The sequence below is a fragment of the Dermochelys coriacea genome, chromosome 1, assembly GCF_009764565.3.
Source record: "Dermochelys coriacea isolate rDerCor1 chromosome 1, rDerCor1.pri.v4, whole genome shotgun sequence".
Lineage (NCBI taxonomy): Eukaryota > Metazoa > Chordata > Testudines > Dermochelyidae > Dermochelys > Dermochelys coriacea.
In genome coordinates, this window is record NC_050068.2 from 11,590,536 (window position 1) to 11,613,104 (window position 22,569).

Sequence of the window (22,569 nt, forward strand, 5' to 3'; positions counted from 1 at the left end):
CCAGTCTCTCCTCAAAATTCCCCAGCCCTGGTTCCATCTGTGCGTCTGAGCTTTTCCCTTCAGATACCTCATATCTTTGCTCCATCATCTGCTCAAACCCCTTCCTAAACTCAACCAGACTTTCCACCTGCAACTCCAAACCTCGGATCTTTTCCTCCATCAGCTTTATCAGACGGCATTTCATGCAGAAAAAACTCTTACCGGTTCCCCCCTCCAGGATCATGTATATACCACAGCTTCCACATCCAGTCATCCTCAATGTGTCTTTCACTGCAGGAGTCACTCCCACAGCTGCCTCTGTATCTGTCATCTCCTTCCCACCTAAATCCTGTTAATCTGGGAAACACAAGCCACACCAAAAAGACCACCCCCCCAGCAAAAGCAAACCCCAAACAAGCACCACAATACAAACCCCCTTTTCAAACTCCCCTTTTTAGAGCTCTGTTTGCTAGCTCCTGTGCCACTGCCTGGCTGGCTGGCTACCTTTATAGGACCTCTAGTCAGAAGTCCCACCCCCAATCAGGGCTCAGCTGCTCTCCCAGCACAAAGCCCCTACACACACACAAATACTAAAAATACAAAACCAAGTACAACTACCTTCTCCTCCAACAGAACTCCCACTCAAACTCCCCTGTTTAGAGCTCTGTTTGCTAGCTCCTGTGCCGCTGCAGCTGTCTGGACCTGCAGCCCTGCAAACCCCTCCATGGGGAGCAGGGAGAGTGTTTGGTCCCAAAGCTCACCAACATTTTGAGAGGTTGTGCACTAGAGACAGGCCCAGAGTAAATGGGGGAGTATAAACAGGAATCTGGGGGATGGGGTACTAGCATGAGAGTCAGGAGACTGGGGGCTAGTCTCAACTCTGATGTGCAACCTTAGGCAAATCATGTCACCTCGCTGTGCCTCAATTTCTCCACCCATCCTTTCACTTGACCACTACTATGTGGAGGCCTCTAGGTGCTATTGTGATATAATAAATACCTTAGAGTTGGGAAATGTTCTGATGCAAAGCCCAACTGCCTAGTTGGCCTACAATGGACTGAACCAGAACCCTCGATCCAAACAGCCCCTGGACTTCAGATGTGCTCAGTGCAGGGTCTGAAGAGTGCAGCTCTGGCCTGGCTCCATTATATATATTAGTGAATGCTGTTTTATCACTGACTCTGCTACAGTAAATGAGTGACTTTCTGGTCATAATCAACGAGACAAGAGGTGAAAATATTGGAGCAGGGAAACTGTGGGTAAAAGTGGCACTTGAAATGTGTTCGTAACCCGTTGTCATGGCCTTTGTGTACAGCTCAGAGAACTGATGCAGCTGAATGAGCTGGAAAGCACAAAAGTCTCACCTAAAACAAACCCTTCCCGACATTGGCCTGACCTGCACTCAGCTGCCTGGAAGCTCTCTTCTCGCAACAAAGACGTCGGGTGCATTTGTGGCTGGATGCTTCCGGCCAAACGTAAATGCACTTTCCAGGGGCTTTACATTACAGATTTTAAATTGATGCACTTTATGGGCTTTATGCTGGCTTCATTTAAACTGGAGGGGAATCACCACCCCCCATTGACTGCACTGGCACTTTTCCTTAGAGAGAGAGCGGCTTTAAGCACTGGTCAGGGCTCTGGAGACTGCCTGTGTTGAATTACAGCTGAGTTCATGGATTAAGAGCACACTTCAAGTGCCCCAGACCTTCACCCAGAGAGTCAGGCTGCTCCAGCATCCAGCATTTTCATATCTCGCTTGGTTAATTAGGACCAGACAGCGCAAAGGCACTTATTTACTGTAGGGAAAAGCAGTCCAAGCATTGGCAGGACCCTGCCTATTCTTTTCTGCAAATGTCCTTGAACTAACAGCAATGATGACACAACGGTGTGGAAAAATACATGCAGGATTCCTGCTCAGGGCCTGGGGTCAGGCCAAACTGTGCACAGCACAGGCTGTGCGGGAGGTGCCGAGGCATACATCCACACACGGCCCGCGGAGGTGAGCCTCCCAGCCTAGGTCGGCGGACGGGTCAGCACAGCTCGCCCTAGCACTGTACAAACAGTTGAGTAGACAGCACTTTGAAGTGGTAGCTTAGGCTGGAGCTCCGGCTCTGACATGTAGGGATGGGGATGGGCTTAGAAGCTCGCCTGACCCTAGGGCTGCTGTGTCCGGACCTGGTGCGCAACGTGAGTTACAGCAGCTTGAGGAGTCCTCGAATCACAGCCAGGGATTGGGGCAGTGCAGGGGTGCCCTGGCCATATGTCCTTTCCTCTCCCAAATCCCCTGTGGTGGCGTTAGCGGGTGAAGTGTGGCGTAGGGGACTCTACACCGGGTCTATGCCATTAGAGGAGTCTCCTGCCACATTGCAGCGAGCATCTGGGAGATGGATTCTCTTCTCCACCCCATCCTCTTTGTGCCATTCGGATGCTGAGCAGCAAAAGCCAGCAGAGAGTTCCCTGTTTGAAGAGGAACTCCTCAATGGCAGAGGTGGTACTGCCAATGCCTGCACCCAGAGCGTGGTGAGAGGTGGGAGGTTATTGGGAGAGAGCTGGAGGCAGAAGCGGGTGCAAAAGCAGGGCTCTGTCACATCAGCTCTCCACTGATGTAAGTCGGAGCAGCTTCCTGGCTGCTTCAATGCCAGGGCCAGGCCAGCACTGAATCAAGGAGCCTGAACTAGTTCCTGGAGGTACCTCCCCGCTGTTATGGAGTGGGACGTAAGCAGTCTGGCCTAGTACTCAGAGCAGGAGTCAGGTCTAGTGGGCGGAGCAGGTGTCCAGGTTGGGGAACGAAGCCAAGGGTCAGTATCAGAGTCAACAGCCAGTTACCAGAGCCAGGGGTCGAGCCAGAGTCAGAACCAAGAATCGAAGCTGAGGGTCAGAGCCGAGATCAGATGGCAAATGCCAGAGCCAGGGGTCGAGCTGAGTCAGGGTCAGAAGTCGGAGCCCGCGGTTGGAACTGGTAACCAGTGGGCAAGGCATCAGGCAGGATCCGGAAGGGAGAGGAGGATTAACCACGGAGCAGGCCCATGGTGGGAACAGGAGCAAAGGCAGGGGCGAGGCAGGAGTCAGGAGTGTAACAGGAAGCAGGAATGGGGTTTGGGTCAGCAGGCAGGCACAAGTAGGGTCCGATGCAGGCTCAGCCAAAACAGGCAATCACCTTGCTGCTCGGACAAACTTCCTGTGCCTCCTTCTGGCTTAAATAGCGTGGTTGGACGGATCAGTGGAGCCAGGCCATGACAGCAGAATGCCAGGTTGTCCTCTTCCTTCCTCTCCCAAGCAGTGTTTACCTTCTCCTGTTACTCCCGAAAGGGAGAGGAGCTGACTCAGTCTCCACTGGTCTCGGCAGGCAGATTCTGGGGCTCTCCTGACACCTGTTCTTACTGGATCCCAAAGACACTAAGCCTCGGGGGGGGGGACTGTCCCTCACTTTGCACCTCTTCCCTCGGTCATCAGCGGATAAATCTGAAAAGCGATTGGTAAAATAAACCTAAAGCACCCCCATAAATACCTCCAGGGGTGACTACAGCACAGAAATCACAGTGAGCTGGAAGAGCATGAGCAGCTGCCGATATGCTTCCAGAGAGAGGCAGCAACCCAGCAGTTGCCTGGGCATTTCTGAACAGCAGTCAGGTGTCCGCATCATGTGAATCAATATCACCCTGGGCACTAATTAACCCCTTACATCAAAGGCTGTGTGATGGGCATACAGAGCCAGATCTGTGCCACCTGGGCTTCTACACAGGGGCAATCCCCAGGCATCATTTCCTCCTTTCATTCTAATTCCTGAATCAGACAGCATGACTCCTGGGGCTTGTCTACACAGGGACGCTAAGGAGAGTTAATCTGAAATAACAAAAGGTATGAATTTAAAGTGGAGTAGTTAAAGTGCATTAGGCCCTTGTGTGGACGCTCTCATGCAGAATCAAAGTGGCCTTAATCTGGTTTATTTTAATTTAGTTGGAAGATATGAGTCTTGGAAACTCACAACATAACAGGTTCTCCAACTGACTCAACACAGAACCAATGAAATCAACTCTCCTCTTTCACTTGTTCGGAGCAATACTTATTCTATAACATCTCACCTTCTGTCACTGCTGCTGTGATGACTCCTGAACTTCCCACCCACACAGCTACCTGCGTAATAAAATTCCCTTTTCAGCTTGCGTGGCAGAGCTCTGCCCTGTAAACCAAGCCATTCTATTGTATTAGGAAGTTCAGTGTCATTTAAGACTTGCAAACATTATTAAAGGGGGAGAAATTGGGCTTGTGACCTTTTATGCTTCTTTGTGACAGATAGTGAAAGCTGGAAAGACTTTGTAAATAGGGGCAGGATTCTGCTTGGTTTTTACATTAGAAATCCAGCTTTTGTCTGCCCTGGAAGACTCTGTGATGACTGCTTGAAATTTTGTACAAAAGTTAAGAGCATGAAATGTGAGCAATTGAGAGGGGGAGAGATTTGTCGTCAATATGTTGAATTGTTTATATATATGACATTATTTAACTGCAATGATTGATTACATTTTGGAGAAAAGGCAACTATATTAAAGATATACACCCGGCCCTTTGATTACGTGAGCTCCCAACAAACATGCTGTGGGTCTCCCAAAAAGTTCTCTGCCCCAACCAGACTTGCCATTGCACATGGAATACAACTGGTTGAAATATTTGTAAAAAATTGAAGACGCTTTTTAATTTTTGTGACTCCACACACACACCATTTTTCAACCATCTCTAGTAAAAATAACATTAAAAATGTCTTGGGACCTCTTTCTTCATATGCCAAAAAAGGTACAAGCACAATTTGTGCCCGTGACACTTCAACACTGTACTGTAGAGAGCACATCAGGAAGTTGGTCCCTGCTATATGGACCTCACAATGTACTAGAAGCAGAGAAGCTGCGGTAAAGTGACTGATAGCAGTGCTTAGAAACGATGGAAGCAGTTGCCACAGAAATATCTTAGGACCAGATTCTGATACCCTGATTTAGTTGCACCATGAGTCAGTTCCATTGACTTCAGTGGGACAACGCATGGTATAAAGTAGTATTTGTTGGAAGACGACTGGAATCTCACATAGATCAATTTTTATTTTTTAATTAATATCCACTAATAATGATGGATTGATATACTTCCTGTGGGCATCATGGGAGATGTGAACATTAAGAAGGGAGTGACTACAAAAATGGTGGCAACTTTAGTGATCAGCTAGACCTATTTATTTTTTTTTACACTTGTGTTACTATCGAGGATAATCTCCTCCTCTGTATGGCCAGGAAGAAATAAATCACTGATGGAGTAGTTAACATACTTAAGTACCTTACTTCTCCAGTTTTCTATAAACACTTGCTGTACCTTAGCCCTTTCGCCTGGAAAGGAGATGTGGAATAATTCCAGGACTCCAGAAGATTCATTTACAAAGCTTTCGCCCTTCAGTTGCTGACATATGCTTCATTTAACTGGAATGTTTACTGATGAACTTAGGAGAAAGGAGGACAAAGATTTCTGTGTGTACATAAAGGAGGAAGAAGGATCCATCAGCTTTATTAGTTGAAGTGAAAAGTGAAATCCCTGAACATTTTAGAGTGTGGATTATTTTTCATGCCACAAAATATATCACCTCTGGAATGTTATTGAGTAATTATATGTGAGGGTTTGTTCAGAGCTGGGATGAGATTTATTGCTCCCTCTGAACACAGAGGAAATGGCAGATTGCCAAAGTCATTTTGTAATCAAGCGGACAGAAGATTGGAGCAGAAAGGGAAATATGATACTTAGACAAAAAAGCTGCCCCTCCAAACATGGAACACCATCAACGCTGCATTCACTAACTCTTGTAGCTTACCCAGAAGTTCCAGTTAAGAAAAACTGTGTCAATGCTTGTCCCTGATCAATAGCAAACAAAATGACTGATCAGCCTGGTTAGAAATGATGGGCTTCGTTCTGATCTCATTTACACTGGTGTAAATTAAAATTAACTCAGCTGAAACTGATGACAGTATCGTGGTGTAAAATTGCAAAAAGGTTGAAGAGTGCAAGACCCAGTACATCCACTGAGTCACCCCAGGGAAAGAAAGTAGGCTAAAAGTTCAAATGGAGTGTGGCTTTTAATATAGTTGCGTGCAGGTGGTTATTAATAAAAATACATTGCTAATCCCCACTGATGACAGGAAGCCCCATTTGAATGAGTCAATGTTGTGAATGAATAGGTGAGTGACAAAACCATTTAAGACAAGCAATGCGAGGCTCGTGCATTACACCAGGCACTTTGGTTATTTTTTTTAAGACTGGTACTTTAGCTCCACTGTTATTTCATAATGAACTAGCAGATGCTCTGTGGGCTAACGTAGGATCCCAGGTAGCCTTAACCCCGTTGGTAACACCGAGTCATTTGGATAATTGAGAGTTTGACCAAATAGGAGTCTGTGAGTGTGGAATGAAAACAAGGACTTTCGATTTTCTTTTGCGAAAAAGCCCGAGAATGGGAGAGACACCTGAGAATAGCCAAGTGTGGAACGAAAGCAGGATAAGGAGCAACTGTGATGGATTGCTAAGCAGGGGACTGCAACTCCCATCAGCACCCTCCCCACCACAATTCCCTCTCCCCGACCAGCTACGAGGAAGGGTCCTGATCCAGGAAGGGCTGAACTCTGCTGGGAAGCAGCAGGTGCATAGTGAGCCAGGAGCTGCAGAGAAAGCCCCCCTGGAGCTGTATGCAGAGCAGGGACTGCTGAATGTTACAGCTGGGAGCAGGTCTGGGTGGGTCTTATGGGGAGCAGCAATGACTGGGGAGGAGCCAGTGTGGAGGGGCCTGTGATGGGGTTAACATATCTATCAGGCTGCAAGCTGGGGGATATTTAGGCCGAGAGGAGCACTCACCTGTGCAGGAACAGGTGGGGGCATTTATAAAACCCAGGAGCTGGTAGCAGGAAGGGGCTGCAGTGAAGAGGGCTGCAGTCATTCTCCCTGGGACAAGGGAGAGAAGAAGCTTTGGCCCCAAGAGGAAGGGTCTGTCTAGCGGAGCCAGGCGAGAGGGGTTTGGCTAGAAGGGCAGAGGATGCAAGCCTGGGAAAGGCAAGGTAGGAAGCAGTCCAGGGGAGCGGCAGGAAGCTTTGGGCTAACACAGACCTTGGCTGCTGGAGACAGGGTCCCGGGATGGAGCCAAGAGTCAAGGGGAGGCTGGGGTTCCCCAGAGCAGCCGGCAGGAGGTGCCACAGAGCAGTGAGTAGCGCATCCTGTGGCAGGACCCCAGTGAGAGACACTCCCCTAAGGCTGTGTCTTCACTACACAGTTAGCTCACGTCAGAACTGGAGCGTTACCCCTAACTCAACACCCAGCCACACACAAAAATCTCTAGCTTGAGTTAAATGGTGCTTTAAACTACCACGAGCTAGGCCAGCAGCGGGCGGGAGGGCAGGAGCTGAAGCTCGAGGGATGCTGATACTCAAGCTAGTAAGGCAGTGGAGAGGCAACAGCTGGTGTTACAACTCAGCAGCAGCTGCTCCAGCCTTCCCGCTGCGTAGCTCCAGGGTGGTTGGCAATGTGGTCGCTCTCCCTCGGGCAGGGCTAGCTCTGATGCAGTAACTCGAGTGTACTAGCTCGTGCTAACCCTTGCAGTGAAGACAAGCCCGAAGGTGAGGCTGGCCTGGAAACCTGAAAGAGCCTATTTGCTTGAATAGAGACTAGATGAGAGAGGACGCACAGACCGTGATCCTGAAGAGCCCTGACCGGGGCGCTGGAACGGGGGGGGCAGGGATAGCCCTCCCACTTAGTACTGGCCATAAGGACGAGTGAGGAGGGGGAGGGGATGGAGAGGAGTGAGTGGGGGGCGGCCTCTGGGGGGAAGAGGCACCATGGGAGCAGGATCTCTGGGGGAAGGGATGGCATGAGGAGAGGGGCTCAGAGAGAAGGGGCAGCTTGGTGGGGGCCAGGCCACGGTTTGGGTGCCCTTGCCCCTCCCCACACATACTTTTAGGGAGCTTCCATTGCTCCCAGCCCTGACATTCACGTTGACTTCCCCCAGGGCCAAAACCAGACCCCTTATTGCTCCCTTTGAACTGGGATTGCCTAAGCACCTAGGATTTTGCAGCACCCATCAGGGCCAGCGCCTACAAGCCTAGCTCTTGATGCACCAAGTTGTGGTACACTGGGATGCTCCTGGCACACTTGGGGGCGGGAAGGTGTGCGCTCTGGCGCTGAGCAGCAGCAGCAGTAACTACACAGGGACAGAGACCTGCCTGTTTCACCCACCTCTGCCTGATTCACAGGAGAGAGCAGGGACTTGAACCTGGGTCTCACATCCCAAGTAAGTGCCCTACCACTAGGCTCTTCTGGCCATCTCTGTCACCTTTCCTTCTCTCCCCTGCCCCCAGCCAGGATGTTCTGGGGTGGCCTCTCTCTCTCTCTCAATTACATCCTGGACTCCAGAAACCTTCCCAACAAATACATTTCTGCAAAACATTTCAGTTTCAACAGAAAAACATGCATCAAAATTCTTTTGCCCACCTCTAGTTATGTGTTTTTCTATGTGCCTGATGGACAGAGGCTACAAGTCTACTGCAGCGGCTGGTTAAGAGGGTCAGCTCTTTAGCACCAGCGGTAGCGGTTTATGCTCTTCACTTTCAACTGAAGGGTCTAGGTTCATCCTGGTAACAGCCAAGAGGGAAGTCGTTACATATGCTTTGTCTTCCCACTGCCTATTTACTGAGCTGAATGGGTCTCGGGTATCTAGGGGCCTCCTCTTCACGGGGACACTGAGAGCTGCTCGCAGATCAAAGGGACGTGCTAGGTGCTGCACGAACGTGGTGTAGACCGTCCCTGCCCTGAAAAGCTTATAGTCCTCGTTCATGACAAGATGCCATAGGTGGAGGCAACAAACAGATCTGCGTTCTTGCCCCTTATCCTGTTCCAGCTTCCTCCCACTGTCTCAGGGGAAAGCAGGAACAGATCCCCCTCCCAGACCAGCCAAACAGCTGTAGCTGCTCACACATCTGGCTGTTCACTCACCTACTGCCCCAGTCCTCCTCTCTGCTCCCATTCCCCCAGCTCCACTGCTCTGGCACCTCTCCCCCTCCCCCCGCATTTCCCACTCCAGCTGCCACCATTTTTCTGCCTTTACCTTTCACTCCTGTCACAGAGTTCAGGGGTTAAACTGGAAGCTGAGGAGCAGAGGAAATGAAACTGATAAGCAAACCCGGTGTTTATTTTTATTATTGTTTTCTTTTCTGGTGGGGAAAGCAGGTCAGGAAGTATGAGGACAGAGCAGCAGAGAACTACAGCCACATTGAGCCACTCTCCTCTCATTTACACTGGCATCAATCCGGAGTCACAAACCGATTTCAGGATTGCGCCTCCTGGTTTACACTGGCATGGCTGAGCAGCACCTGCCACTGCTTTGAAATCTGCTAAATATTTACAGCCAATCACAATATCGACAGGCAAGCCAGCCCCTTCCCGCTGCTCTGAGCAGCACCCAATGCTTCACTCCACACCGTCAGTCTCTCCCTCCTTTGGTCTCCAACTTGTTTCTGACAATGGATCTTGACAGCAGAGCAACGGCAATAAATAGCCCAATGCACAGTGTCCAGTTACCAAGCGAGACGAGGCCATGTTTGCAGTCACTCTGCCCAGAGCTGCCAACCTGCCCTTACAGTGAGTTGGGGGGGAACCTCTCTGGCTGTAGGTTGATATGAAAGGGGAGTTTTTCAAGTGTGTCTTTCTGTTCGTCTGGGTGCATATCAGTGAGGGCTTTAAAACCTCACTCCTCATTAAGCACTGGAACGGGTTATCTAGGGAGGTGGTGGAATCTCCTTCTTTAGAGGTTTTTAAGGTCAGGCTTGACAAAGCCCTGGCTGGGATGATTTAGTTGGGGACTGGTGCTGCTTTGAGAAGGGGGTTGGACTAGATGACCTCCTGAGGTCCCTTCCAACCCTGAGACTCTATGATTCCTGAACTTGGAAACGTCATTCAGCCAAGGCAGGGCAGTTGGACGCAGTCCCTGGCTGACGATGTCACTCAGTTTTCACTCCCCTTCATAAACAACAAGGACCCATAACAACAGCAGTGAGTGGGTGGAGAAGGACCAAAGCTGGCCTCTGTTCTGCTAGATCCTATTCTTAGAAAGGGATCCAGGTTAGGACAGTGATGACACAGAGACAATCAGCAACAAGTTACACCCTGTGATTAGCATTAGAGCGAGTGCACACATGCACACCTACCCACCCTCACACACCAACACACACACACAGAAGCAGGGTCCAATGTTCAGCAACACAGTCCCCTCAGTGTTTAGTTTTTCTCTCCAAACCAAAGATAAATCCTGGAGCTCAAAGGGACAGCAGTTCCAGGGGTGTGCTGCACCCAGCCACCCACCCCTCTCAGGGAACTAAATGTAACTTGGTTTTGTGCCCCCTTGTGCGTTTGTGAACATCGCCCCCAGACAAATCAGAATAGGGGAAGGGGAAGAAAGAGAAAGTACAGATTACCACATTACAATCACACACTCACAGATTTGCTGTTCCAGGATGCTTGGAAAATCGTTCTCCTCCTCCTGCTGCTGCCTTCAAGTTGCTTTCTTCCTGGTCACTTTCATCGTCAACTGTTTTGGAGGCGTTTTCTGATGTTTGGTTTTATGGTTTCTCTATCACTTTCCCCTCCTTCCTGATTTGTGAGAGCCTACACGCAGGGAGCAGCTGCAGCTTCTACGAGTGCCTGCCTGTCAAGGCAAGCTCATCCTTTGCTTGGGAGGGGGGAACTCTTTACTTACTGCTTTCACAGCTCTTGCAAGCCTACTGGCGAGCAGAGGAGGTGTGCTGGTGCAGAAGAGTGTCATACAATCGGAGTGATGCCATCCCCAGCCAGCCCACACTAGTCTTGCTCTAATAAGTATTGGAATCAAACCGGTTCCCAGCTGTCAGAGCAAAGTTTGTTCTAGTTTGAGCTGACCTAGCAGGGGAATGATGGGAAGATGTAATAAAGCAAGCCAGCAAACCAAACAAATCCTAGCGGACTTTTTTCTGGAGTGCTTTCCCTGAGCAGGATGGAGTCAGAACCAGATGGGAAAGGGGCTCCAGACACCCATTCTGGATCCAGATTTAGAACACCCAGGATTTCTTGGCAGTTCCGATGCTTCCTCTATCCCCAGTTCATTTGCAGAATGCAGATCCTGCAAATTAAAATTCTGACTGCAAAAAGTGTCGGTGTTTGGATCTAGAGGGTTTGGATTATACAGATCTGTGAAATCCAGAATTGGGCTATGATTTTGAGCCACATTCATGCATAGAGCAGGATGAATTTTTTTTCATTGAATAGGTTTTTAATTGATAAAAGCATTTTCTGAGTCTCTAAAGCAAAATGTCGAATTCAGGTCAAATTCAGCAGAAGGTATTGATTGAAAAAAAAATTCAAAACAGTCAATGTTCTGTTCCAAAGCGGTTATTTTGACTTTACAATTCTGAATGGGGTGTCAAGTTGACATTTGGCCAGTTTAAAAAAAACACCCAAAAAAGGGGAAAATACTTCCAAAACAGCCATTTGAAAAGAACACTTGAAAAGAAATTCATTTCTAGTTGACTCAAAATGATTTTTTTTTAAATGAAAACTTTCAGGAAAAAAATTGCTTTCGATTGAATTGGAATTATTTGGATTTTTCGGTTCAACCTCTTCAACTGAAAAATCCATTATTCACTCTGTCCCACTCTCGCATGTATGCAATGCTTACTGTGTTGCCAGCTCTCATGATTTTTATCATGAGTCTCATGATATTTGGTGTTTTTCTTAAAGACCCAGCTTCTGGAGTCATGCTATTTCACAAGAATCTTTGCTTTCATTTAAAGCAAAGGGAGGTTCAAAACCTAGAAGACAAATAAAAAGAACTCAACAATTATTATTCATAAAAATCCTATGATTCTTGTAAGCCAATATCATGATTTTGGGGGGGCATGGCTTGCCATTTTTGAACGGCTGTGGCTACTAATACTCAGATCAGGGTACTCAGAGTTGGGGTTTTGGTCCCAGTCTGTATTGACAACAAACAGGTATAAATGCTACTGAACCAGATGGACAACCTCAGCTGACCAGACCAAACTGGACTGGCAAGGATGACATTATACAAGCAGCACGTGAGTGTGAAACATAATCTGTGTGGGAGCTCAGAGACCTAGTTTAAAAGATTTGTGCCATATCGCTAGTATGGGGGAAGACATTTGCCATGACTTACATAGCAAGCGGGGGAAGGGGGGGTTATAATGCCTTCACTTAGCTTATAACTCCAGTGTTCTTGCAAGGTCAATAAATTCAAACACCAAAATTGCATTTTCAACCTTAAAGGGACTCTGCGAACTTGAAATCCATGGTGGTTAATTGAAAAAAAGAAAGAGGTAAAAGAAGTTTTAGTTACTTCACCTAGCCTGGAATTCCTAAGACAATTTCTGAGTTTTTGCAATCCCATTTTCCTACTTTTAAAACTATTTTCCTCCCCTCCCTGTTGCTACCTGAAAGACACCCACAAACAAGGGGGAAACTGATTAAGGGCTTGACTACATGGTTCTTTAGCGTGTGGCAAGGTGAGATATGAATGTACAGCACACTAGCTTGCCTGGATCCTGCTACACTGCAATAAGAGACCGACGGCTGGCCCAGGTCAGCTGACCTGGGCTCACAGGACTCATGCTGCGGGGCTAAAAATTGCAGTGTGGATATTCAGGCTCGGGCTGGAGCGCAGGGTCTGAAACCCCACAAATGGGAAGGGTGTCAGAGCCGAAGCTCCACCTTGAGTCCAAACGTCTACACTGCCATTTTTAGCCCTGCAAAGCCTGAGTCAGCTGACCCAGGCACTGACATTTGGTGCTGTGGCTTTTTTATTGCAGTGTAGCCGTACCCTAAAAGTTCTGTAGTGCCTTTTGATGGGAGTCCGTCAGAGAGCACTGGGGGGACTTCTAGCAGGCAGGAGCAAAACCCTGGCTAGTTTGTGAGTTGCAGGCTAGGATGGTGTACATTCACATCCCGTCTTGCCACGCACTAACTAGCCATGTAGACAAGCCCTAATTGACTAAGGAGGCAGAACAATGGAGATGATCATACCCAAAGTCCTGTCAGGAGAACAAAGCGAAACATAGGAAAATGTTTCCTCTACTCTCTTCTATTTTTAGTCACCTCAGCTGTTACTTGTGAACAACAGGCTGTAAAAAACACCCATGAGATTTTTAATGGCTGCCTAGACTTCAGTATAGCAGTGGTGGTTTGGGTGTCTTTATTTGGGGAGGTGGAGTTGAGGTTTTTTTTTTTTTCCTCTGGGATCCTAAGCTACTGTGTGTTTTCATACCAAATAAATTCCTTGTTATCTGATTGTGGCACCATTCCACTGAGGAGCTCTGGCCCAGATCCTCAACGGTATTTTGGTGGCTAACTCCCGCTGAAATCAATGCGAGTTAGGGCTTGGCTGCACTTGAAAGGCTTCAGCCCCACGGCTGCAGTGCTTCAGTGTGGACACCCCCTCCACCGATATAAGGGGTTCTCCCGTCGCCATAGTTAATCCACCTCCCCCGCAGGCAGCAGGTTTGGATAATTTTTGGTAGTGCCCAGAACGGAACCAAGTCCAGCCCCCACCTCCCACACCTGCCTAAGGCTCTCAGAAGGAGTTTGGATGTGGAGTGCAGGCCCTGGGTTGGGGCAGGGGGTGGGGTGCAGGAGGGGGTGCAGGGACAGGCTCTGGGAGGGAGTTGGGTGCAGGGGCGGTCTCTGGGCTGGGGTTGGGGTGCAGCAGGGGGTGCAGGGGGTTGGCTCTGGGAGGGCATTTGGTTGCAGGGTATGGGCTCTGGGCTGGGGAAGGGTGAGGGAGGAGGTACAGGGGGCAGGCTCTGGGCTGGGATGGGGATTGGGATGCAGGAGAGGGTGCAGGGGGTGGGCTTTGGGAGGGAGTTTGGGTGCGGGGGTGGACTCTGGGCTGGGGATTGGGGTACTGGAGGGGGTGGGGCTCTGGGAGGGCATTTGGGTGTGTGGGGTGGGCTCTGGGCTGGGGATTTGGGTGTGGGGGGCTTGCAGGGGCAGGCTCTGGGAGGGAGTTTGGGTGCAGGGTGCGGGTTCTGGGCTGGGGATAAGGGTTGGGGTGCAGGGGATGGGCTCTGGGAGGGAATTTGGGTGCAGGGTGTGGGGTCTGGGCTGCGGGAGGGGGTGAGGGGGCGGGCTCTGGGAGGGAGTTTGGGTGTGGGGTGCAGGCTCTGGGCTGGGACTGGGGGTTGTGGTGTGGGAGAGGATGAGGGGTGCAGTGCTTACCTTGGGTGGCTCCCAAAAGTAACCCGCACCCCCCTCTGGCAGCAGCTCCTATGCGGGGGGCTAGAGGGGTCTCCATGTGCCGCTGTCCGCAGGCGCCACCCCCGCAGCTCCCATTGGCCACAGTTGGCAGAATTGGTGCTTGGGGCGGGGGGCAGCATATGGAGACACCCCCACCAGGGGCAGCAGGGACCTAACAGCCACTTCCGGAAGTAGACGGGCAGGCAGGGAGCTGCCTTAGCCCCATTGCACTGCTGGTAGTGGCGGCGGGGGCGCTGGGCCCTTTTAAATTGCCTGGGAGCGGCAGGCGGGGCCGGGGGAGAGACCCGGCCCCAAACTTTGGTGGCGCTGGGCCCCCATGCTGTCATATTGGTGGAGCACGGGCACCATGGGCCGCCCCTGACATCCCTGAGCGGGGGTAGCTAGGCCAGAGGAAGAACTCTTCCATAGACCTAGCGCTGTCTACACCGGAGGTTAGGTCGGTGTAACTACACCACTCAGAGGGGTGGATTTTTCACACCCCTTAGCGACATAGCTAGGTGCCTCTACGTTTTTAATTTAGACCAGGCCATAGGTACCTCATTCCCTGTGAGGACCTGGCCTAGGTGTTTAGCAGAGGACAGGCGTCATTTTAGGTTTTTTTAGTAACGGGGGAAGAGACATTTTTTTAAATGTTTTGGATGCATTTTGTTTGTTTGTTTGTTTTGCCTTGTCGACCTTGAATAATAGAGTCCCAGACATGAGAGATGAAAAAGATCTGGTAGGTCCCTGCTAAGGGAAGGGTGTTCTCTACAGTATGTTTCTTGGTGCTTTTCAATCTAGTCCCAAGTGACTGGGTTTTACAGTGCAGGAACATGAGATTGCCTTCCTGGTGCAGAGCAATGTCCATTTAGAGCAGTGTCCTGTCTCTCATAGTGACCAATATCAGTTGCTTCAGACAAAAACATAAAACCACCATAATGTATCTAATTGCTCGTTATTATACCATGCGGGAGACTTCTTCCAGACCACATCTGGTCATCAGCTTATGCTCTGAGACACTAGTACTGATAGCTCTGGGAATTATTACTGGACCTAGTATGACCATTACACTTCTTAATTATGTATGGAACCTACCGATAAAAGCAGCAACAGCAGGGCACATGTGAAGTTGGCATTATAGAAATACCAATCCGGTCACAGGAAAGTCAATCACAGTAGGTTAGGTTTAAATAAGTACAAAATACAAGAGAGGTTTTTAAATAAGAGAGACAACCTGAAGTCGAGTTCTGTGTAAGCTCGAAGCAGAAGTTGGTCCAATAACAGATATCACCTCCCTCACCTTCTCTGTCTAAGATTCTGGGACAATGTGGCTCCAACACTAGATGTAAATAAGGGCTGAGGTACACTAGAAGGTTTACCAGCTGGCAGGGCATCTGCCTGATTTAGCTGGGCTTTTGTACCACATCTCTCAGGCCCTTTGCTTTTGGGTTGTTCTGATTTTCTCTGAAAAATCCCTGGGTTTTGAAAATATCAGTATTTGGGTTTGACTGATTTTTTTTTTCACCTGAATTTTGTGTGAGCTGAGACTCGCTCCCTCTTTGCAGAGTCCCAGCTGGAGCAGTGCAGCTGTGGGGCAGTGAAATGGACAGCCACAACTACTGCAGCCACAGAGGGTGGAAGGATTCCTCAACTGCTACATCAGCGAGCATGGGCTCCCCTGGCCCCCCTCGTCCCGTGAGTACGGGGCACCTCTCAGCTCCCTGCCCGCTGCCCTTCGCTTTGGTATTTTTTACCAATTTCGCCCTTGGAATTAACACTGATAGATTCCTGGGAAATGTGGAACAACCAAACCAAACCCAAAAACGATGGGCCTGGGACGTCCAGCCCCTGTGTATCCATCGCAGTATGGATAACGAGCTTGAATATGGCTTTGTTCCAGCTTTGGGCTGGATTGTGTCCTAAGGCCACAAGGAATCGCGCCTCGCTACACCACGCCCCAGGAGCAGTTCCCTCCCTGCTCCACCCCCATGCTCCAGCAAGGTGGTAATTCCCTGCTAGCTAGACAATGGGGAAAGGGAACCACACCTGCATATTCCCTGCCCCACCGCCAGAGAGGGAGGAGGCAGGTGCACAGCTCAGTTTACTACTATGCACCTGGACCCAAGCTCCAGAAAGCCTGCGTAAGTGGGGACTCTTATTCCTCTGTGCAGGTGAATGTAACTCACTGGAGAGTGCCTCTGTGCCAATCCACTGAGGAAGTGAGTCTGTTCCAGCCACTTTATCAGGGAGGTTGATTCTTTAGCTCAAATTGTAGCAGCTTGTGCTTTTTTAGTCCTGGAGTTCCCTGGTTCTAAACCCCAATATGGCAGCTGCCACGTCTATTCTAAGTCACAAGATAGCTTTATAATGACAATTACCTCATTTCTGAGAGAGTAGGGATGGTTTGCAGTCCGTGTCAGCCCTTGGTTAATTACCTATTATAAATTAGCCTGCTCAGAGCAGCTAAGCCAAGGAAATTCACAAAATCAAGGCACCATTTGTTAGTTCAAGAGCAGGAATGAAAGCTGGAGTGTCAGATCTGATTTTTTAGCCTTTCCTTTATATTTCCCATCTGTTTTTTTGTGGGTGTAAGTCAACCCCTCAGTGCTACTTTACATCTGGATCTAATTTTATTTTGACTCCCTCTAACTTTTAGTATCAGAGCCGTGTTAGTCCGGATCTGTAAAAGCGGCAAAGAGTCCTTTGCCACTCTAACTTTTAGCACCATTAAGGGGCGCAGCTACGGTAATTATATGGAAGAAATAAATAGTTGAGATACTCTGAGTGTTTTGATCAATTATTCAAAAGCCAATAGTGGCAGCTAGCGAAGAAGTTATTATCCAGGGTGCACAGGGCATGATAATCTGGCAACACAAGCAGAGAATGCAGCTGCTCATGGTGAACAAGGAACCGTCTACAAAATGACGCGGCTTAACGGTGGTAAATGGCAGACACCAACAACACTCTCATCAGGGACAAGCAAGGCCACCTACTAACAACAGAAAAAGAACAAGAAATGCCCTGGACAGAGCATTTCAAAGAACTGCTAAACAGGGAGACATCTAAAGAGGAAGCAAACATCCAGGAGGCAGAAGAAGATCTTGATATCAACATAGACACCCTTCTCATCCCTTGAAGACCTGGACTTCACAGATGATCTCACTCTCCTATCACATACCGAACAACATATACAAGAAAAAACAACTCGACTCAACGCATTCAGCCAGCAAACTGGACTGAAAATCAACCACAATAAGACAGCTCTCATGACCTTTAATGTTGCCTCACCATCACCAGTATGGATAGAGGATTATGTTCTCATCAATGTAGAAACATTCACATACTTGGGCAGCACCATCAGCCAGGCTGGTGGAACAAGCCAGGACATCGGGAACAAAATCAGTAAAGGCAGGAACACCTTCAGGAACTTAAATACAGTCTGGAAATCATCAAAATACAACACCAAAACCTAACTAAAGATTTATCAGAGCTGCCACATTACTTTATAGTGCAGAATGCTGGGGAATGAGAAAGTATGACCTGTCCAAATTGTCTTCATTCCATACAACCTGCCTCAGAAAAATCCTCTGTATCTTTTGACCCAGAACAATCTCAAACCAAGATTTATTGACCCAGTGCAGCCAAGAAGATATGAGCACTATCATTGCCAGCAGGTGTTGGAGATGGATTGGCCATGTGCTTCGGATGGAAACTGATTCCATCACCAGAGTAGCAATAAGATGGACACCTGAAGGCAAACGAAAATGAGGCTGCCCGAAAACAACATGGCACAGAGCTGTGAAAGCTGAGCTGAAAAACCTGGGGCAAAGCTGGGGAACCATTGAAAGACTTGCCAGAAACAGACAGGAGTGGAAGAGCTTCATCACTGCCCTAAACACCAGAGGTGTAATGGGAACATGATGATGATAGGGCGTGCTGCTTTGGCATTTGCTACATTTTGTTGGATGAATCAAAGATGATTGTCCAAGCCAAGAGAGATGCTTGTTTCCCATTTCTTATGCAATCTGTTGTTTTAGTAGGAAAAGCAAGGCATCGGGTCACAGCTTTTCAGGTACAATAAAGGAGGAAGGACGAGTTAGTGGTTAACATGCAAGACTGAGAGTCAGAAGATCTGTTCTATTGCTGTTCCTGCCACTGACTTTCTGTGTGGCCATGAGAGAGTCATTTGGACCTCCATTTTCATTTGGGGTGCCTCCATTTTAAGACACTCGGGGCCTGATTTTCAGAGGTGCTGAGCCATCAGTACAACCATGCTGCTGGAAGGTTAAACTAGGCAAATTCAGATTAGAACTAAGGTGCAAATTTGTAATAATTAGAAGCATTAAGCATTGGAACAACCTAGCGAGGGCTGTGGTAGATTCGCCATGGCTGGAAATTTTAAAATCAAGCCTGGATGTTTTTCTAAGAGCAATGCTCTCATTCAAACAGGAATCAGTTCAGGGAAGTCCTATGGCCTGTGTTATCCAGGAGGTCAGACTAGATGATCACAGTGGTCCCTTCTGCGTTTATAATCTATGAAGTCAGTGGTGGAAGTAGAAAATAATTACTGCTCCCCATCTGGGTCTGGCCTCCCCATCGTCCTTCCAGCCACTTCTCTCAATATGTTGGTGGGATTGCATCGTTCAGCAGCCTTCCACTTGCCTCCCATCCTGCCAGATGCTTCTCCCATTGGTACTGAGGGCGTGGGGCTATCATTAAACACCTACACAGGAAAGCAGGGTTGCCAGACTGGATCTAATCTGAGATCCATCCAGTTCAGGATCCTGAACCAGATGGTTCAGAGGATGGCATAGGAACCCCACAGTAGAAGATGTGGGGTAACCTGCCCCAACATTAGGTCTCATCCTGGTCTCTAATAGTTCATGGAATGTGCATTACTAGTGTGTAACGGGACTGATCGAACAGAAACTCCCAGTCTACCTTCCCTTGAGCATTTATTATTTTATATACTCTTGTGATGCCCACCTTTATTCCTCTCCTTTCTAAAGTAAAACAGGCCCAGTCTTTCTGATGACTTGTCACAGGAGAACATTTCCAGGCCTTTGATCATCTCATTGCTCTTCTCTGAGCGTCCTCTAGTTCTGCAATGTCCTATCCGAAGTAGGCCGACCAATATGGCACCCGCCTCTCTAAAGGTCTGTTTAGGCAAGTCCAAGCAAGTCAAAATACAGCCAGAATCATAAGAATAAAGAGGCTGAGATTTTATATACAGCTGCAGCAAAGCTTGGGAGTTCGTATGAGGCACAGAGAGAAAGAGAAATTAATGGAACCGACTTGAGTTTGTGCATCAGATGATTGATTTAAAAATCCACGTCCTGTTATGGGTTTGTAATTAGAAACCAGCCTTTGCCTTCCCCTCTTCATATTTCTAGATGATCCTGGCAATGACGCGGGTGTCTGAGATGTATCAAAAACCATCACAACATGGAACGTGATACTCAGCAGGATTAATGGAGCAGAGTCCCTGGGAGGGCTGTGTTGTCTAAGGGCCAGATTCTACTCTCTGGTTCCCTGCTCTCAGTTCGAAGGCGCTCTTTTGGCTTTAATAGTTACATATAATTTCTGTGGGCCCTATGACTGCATCATCTAAGTTCCTCATAAGGAAAGGGACAGATAATAAGACAGAGACTATCACAATGGCAGCATATAAATCCAAGGGACTCCTACACTTTGATTACTGCCTGCAGTTCCAGTCACTCCATCTCAAAAAAGATATATTAGAAATGAAAAAGCTACAGAGAAGGGCAACAAAAATTATGGAACAGCTTCCGTTCAAGGAGAGATTAAAAGGACAGAGACTGTTTAGCGTGGAAAAGAGACAACTAAGTGTGATACGATAGAGGTCTATAAAATCAGGACTGATGTGGAGAAAGTAAATAAGGAAGTGTTATTTACTCCTTCCCATAACACATGATCCAGGGGCCACGCAATGAAATTAATAGGCAGCAGGGTTAAAAGAAACAAAAAGAAGTACTGCTTCCCACAATGCCCACTCCACCTGTGGAACTCATTGCCAGGGTATGTTGTGAAGGCCAAAAAGTATAACTGGGTTAAAAAAAGAATTATATGAGTTCAAGGAGGATAGATCCATCAATGGCTATTAGCTAAGGTGGTCAGGGACACAAGGGAGTGGACGACTGGAGGGGATCACTCAGTAATTGCCCTGTTCTGTGCATGCCCTCTGACAAAACTGGCATTGGCCACAGTCAGAAGACAGGATACTGGGCTAGATGGACCTTTGGTCTGACCCAGTCTGGCCACTCTTATGTTCCCACAATCTTTGAGGTCTGAATCTGGGGAAATAAGACACACAGAGGCTAAGGGACTTGAAGCCTGATCTTCAAATTTCTAGACTACTGCCCCACCACTTGACCATCCTTTACACTGCTAGAGCTAACAGAAGAATTTGGAGCTAAATATTTGTGCAGGTGGCGTAAGAAGGGGAAAGCCCCAAAGACTTGTGAGCCTTTCCTTACTTTTCTTCCGTAAAATTATGATTAGTCACTGAAATTAAGTGCTGTTTGCAATGTATTCCATCCATTGCTCATTGCTGCTTTTTAAAGTCCTGGGCACAACCAAAGCTGGGCAAGTACTAAAGAGAAGTAGTTGTGAACTTGCATTCGAATAAAGACGGCAGATTCCCTTCAATGGGAATCACAACCCCTTTGATTTGGGCCTGAGTATTTATGAGTCTATTTTGTTTGTGGAAATGATCAGAGAAAGAGGTAAGTGTTGAGATTATGTGTGCAAATATGTTTACACGAATATTCACATAGGTAGTTTCACAATTGCTTGTACAAAAATGTGTTTTTTTGCATGGGATCACTCATTCAAATCCTCCTCTTGTTTATAAAAAAATCAGCAATCCAATCAGGAAGCAGAAACAATGCCATGTGACATAGGGGGACTAATCACAGGGCAGGAATAGCAAATACTTAGTGAAGTTGCCCAGTGCAAGACCCCATAAGCTTGGGAAGCTTGGCCCAGTCCCCGGACTCAATGCTGCTCCAACGTTTGCCCTGTTGACTGTGATCCCAATGGGCTGTTTTGGCACTGGGAACAGTTGGAGCATAGAATTGGTCTGGACCCAACCAGGGTCCGTACAGCTGGGTCTGCAAGGAACGGTGGAATAAAGCAACTATACCAGCTCTGTATCACCCAGACATTCCCTCCGCACAGGGAAAATTCCCATGTGGCCAGATATGCTGGCGTGAGAGCTGTGAGTGTGTACTTGCTCATGTCTGTGAAAAGAAGGCGGGTGTGAATTCATCAACAGATGGTTTGCTCTAAATATTTTGCCCTACTTTAGGTGTCTTTCTGCTGGAGATGACTCCAAAGCTGGCCCTTTGCTTCTCAAGAACAATCTGTGGCAGGGTGGAAATGAATCCAACATCTGTTATTTCCTATTATCCCTGCTCCACACATATTCAGAGTATGAAACACTTCGCCTGAAACAAGACTGATTCCTAAACCAGACTCGCACCTAATAGTGCCTGAAGCACATCACCTTCAGCTTTGTTCTCATCAGCCTTTATCAAATGAGCAGATTTGGACTAAAGGGAATCCAGGGCTAGATAATCCAGACCAGTGGTTCTCTCCCAGCGGAATCCAACCCCCTGGGGGTACGCAGAGGTCTTCCAGGGGTACAGCAACTCATCTAGATATTTGCCTAGTTTTACCACAGGCTACATAAAAAGCACTAGCAAAGTCAGTACAAACTAAAATTTCATACAGACAATGACTAGTTTATATTGCTGTATATACTATACACTGAAATGTACGTACAGTGTTTATATTCCAGTTGATTTACTTTATCATTATATGGTAAAAATGAGAAAATCAGCAATTTTTCAGTAACAGTGTGGCTGTGACACTTGTATATTTTTGTGCCTGATTTTGTAAGCAAGTAGATTTTAAGTGAGGTGAATCTTGGGGGTACTCAAGACAAATCAGACTCCTGCAAGGGGTATAGTAGTCTGGAGAGGTTGAGAGCCACAGATCCAGAGCATTGCTGTGATTCTGCTGGGGGCACTCTGCCTGAGTTAGTAGTGACCTAGGGGGAAATTTTCAAAAGCATCTCAGGGGTTTAGGAGCTAAATCGAATTCAGTTTCTCCCCACCCACTCCCTATTGACTTCAGCAGGAGCACAGTTAAGCCATCTAGTGTTTTTTGAAAGTTTCACCCTCAGCTTTGTGTGTGTGTGTGTGTGTGTGTGCGTGTGTTACAATTTTAAATTCAATAGCAAGTCCCTTGAAGACATGTAGGGCAGTTGAGAAGCCAGCT

At 48.0% G+C, this 22,569-nt stretch overlaps 1 protein-coding gene across 2 annotated transcripts in view; it reads right to left on the reverse strand.

Moving 5' to 3' along the window:
- Positions 1 to 10,755, reverse strand: part of P2RY2 (purinergic receptor P2Y2) — a 38,733-nt gene extending 27,978 nt beyond the window's left edge. For both annotated transcript variants that reach the window (XM_038422101.2, XM_038422093.2), the window contains exon 1: positions 10,483 to 10,755. The gene's annotated coding sequence lies outside the window, so the exon portion shown is untranslated. The remainder of the gene's footprint in view (positions 1 to 10,482) is intronic.
- Between the last annotated feature and the right edge of the window lie 11,814 nt (positions 10,756 to 22,569).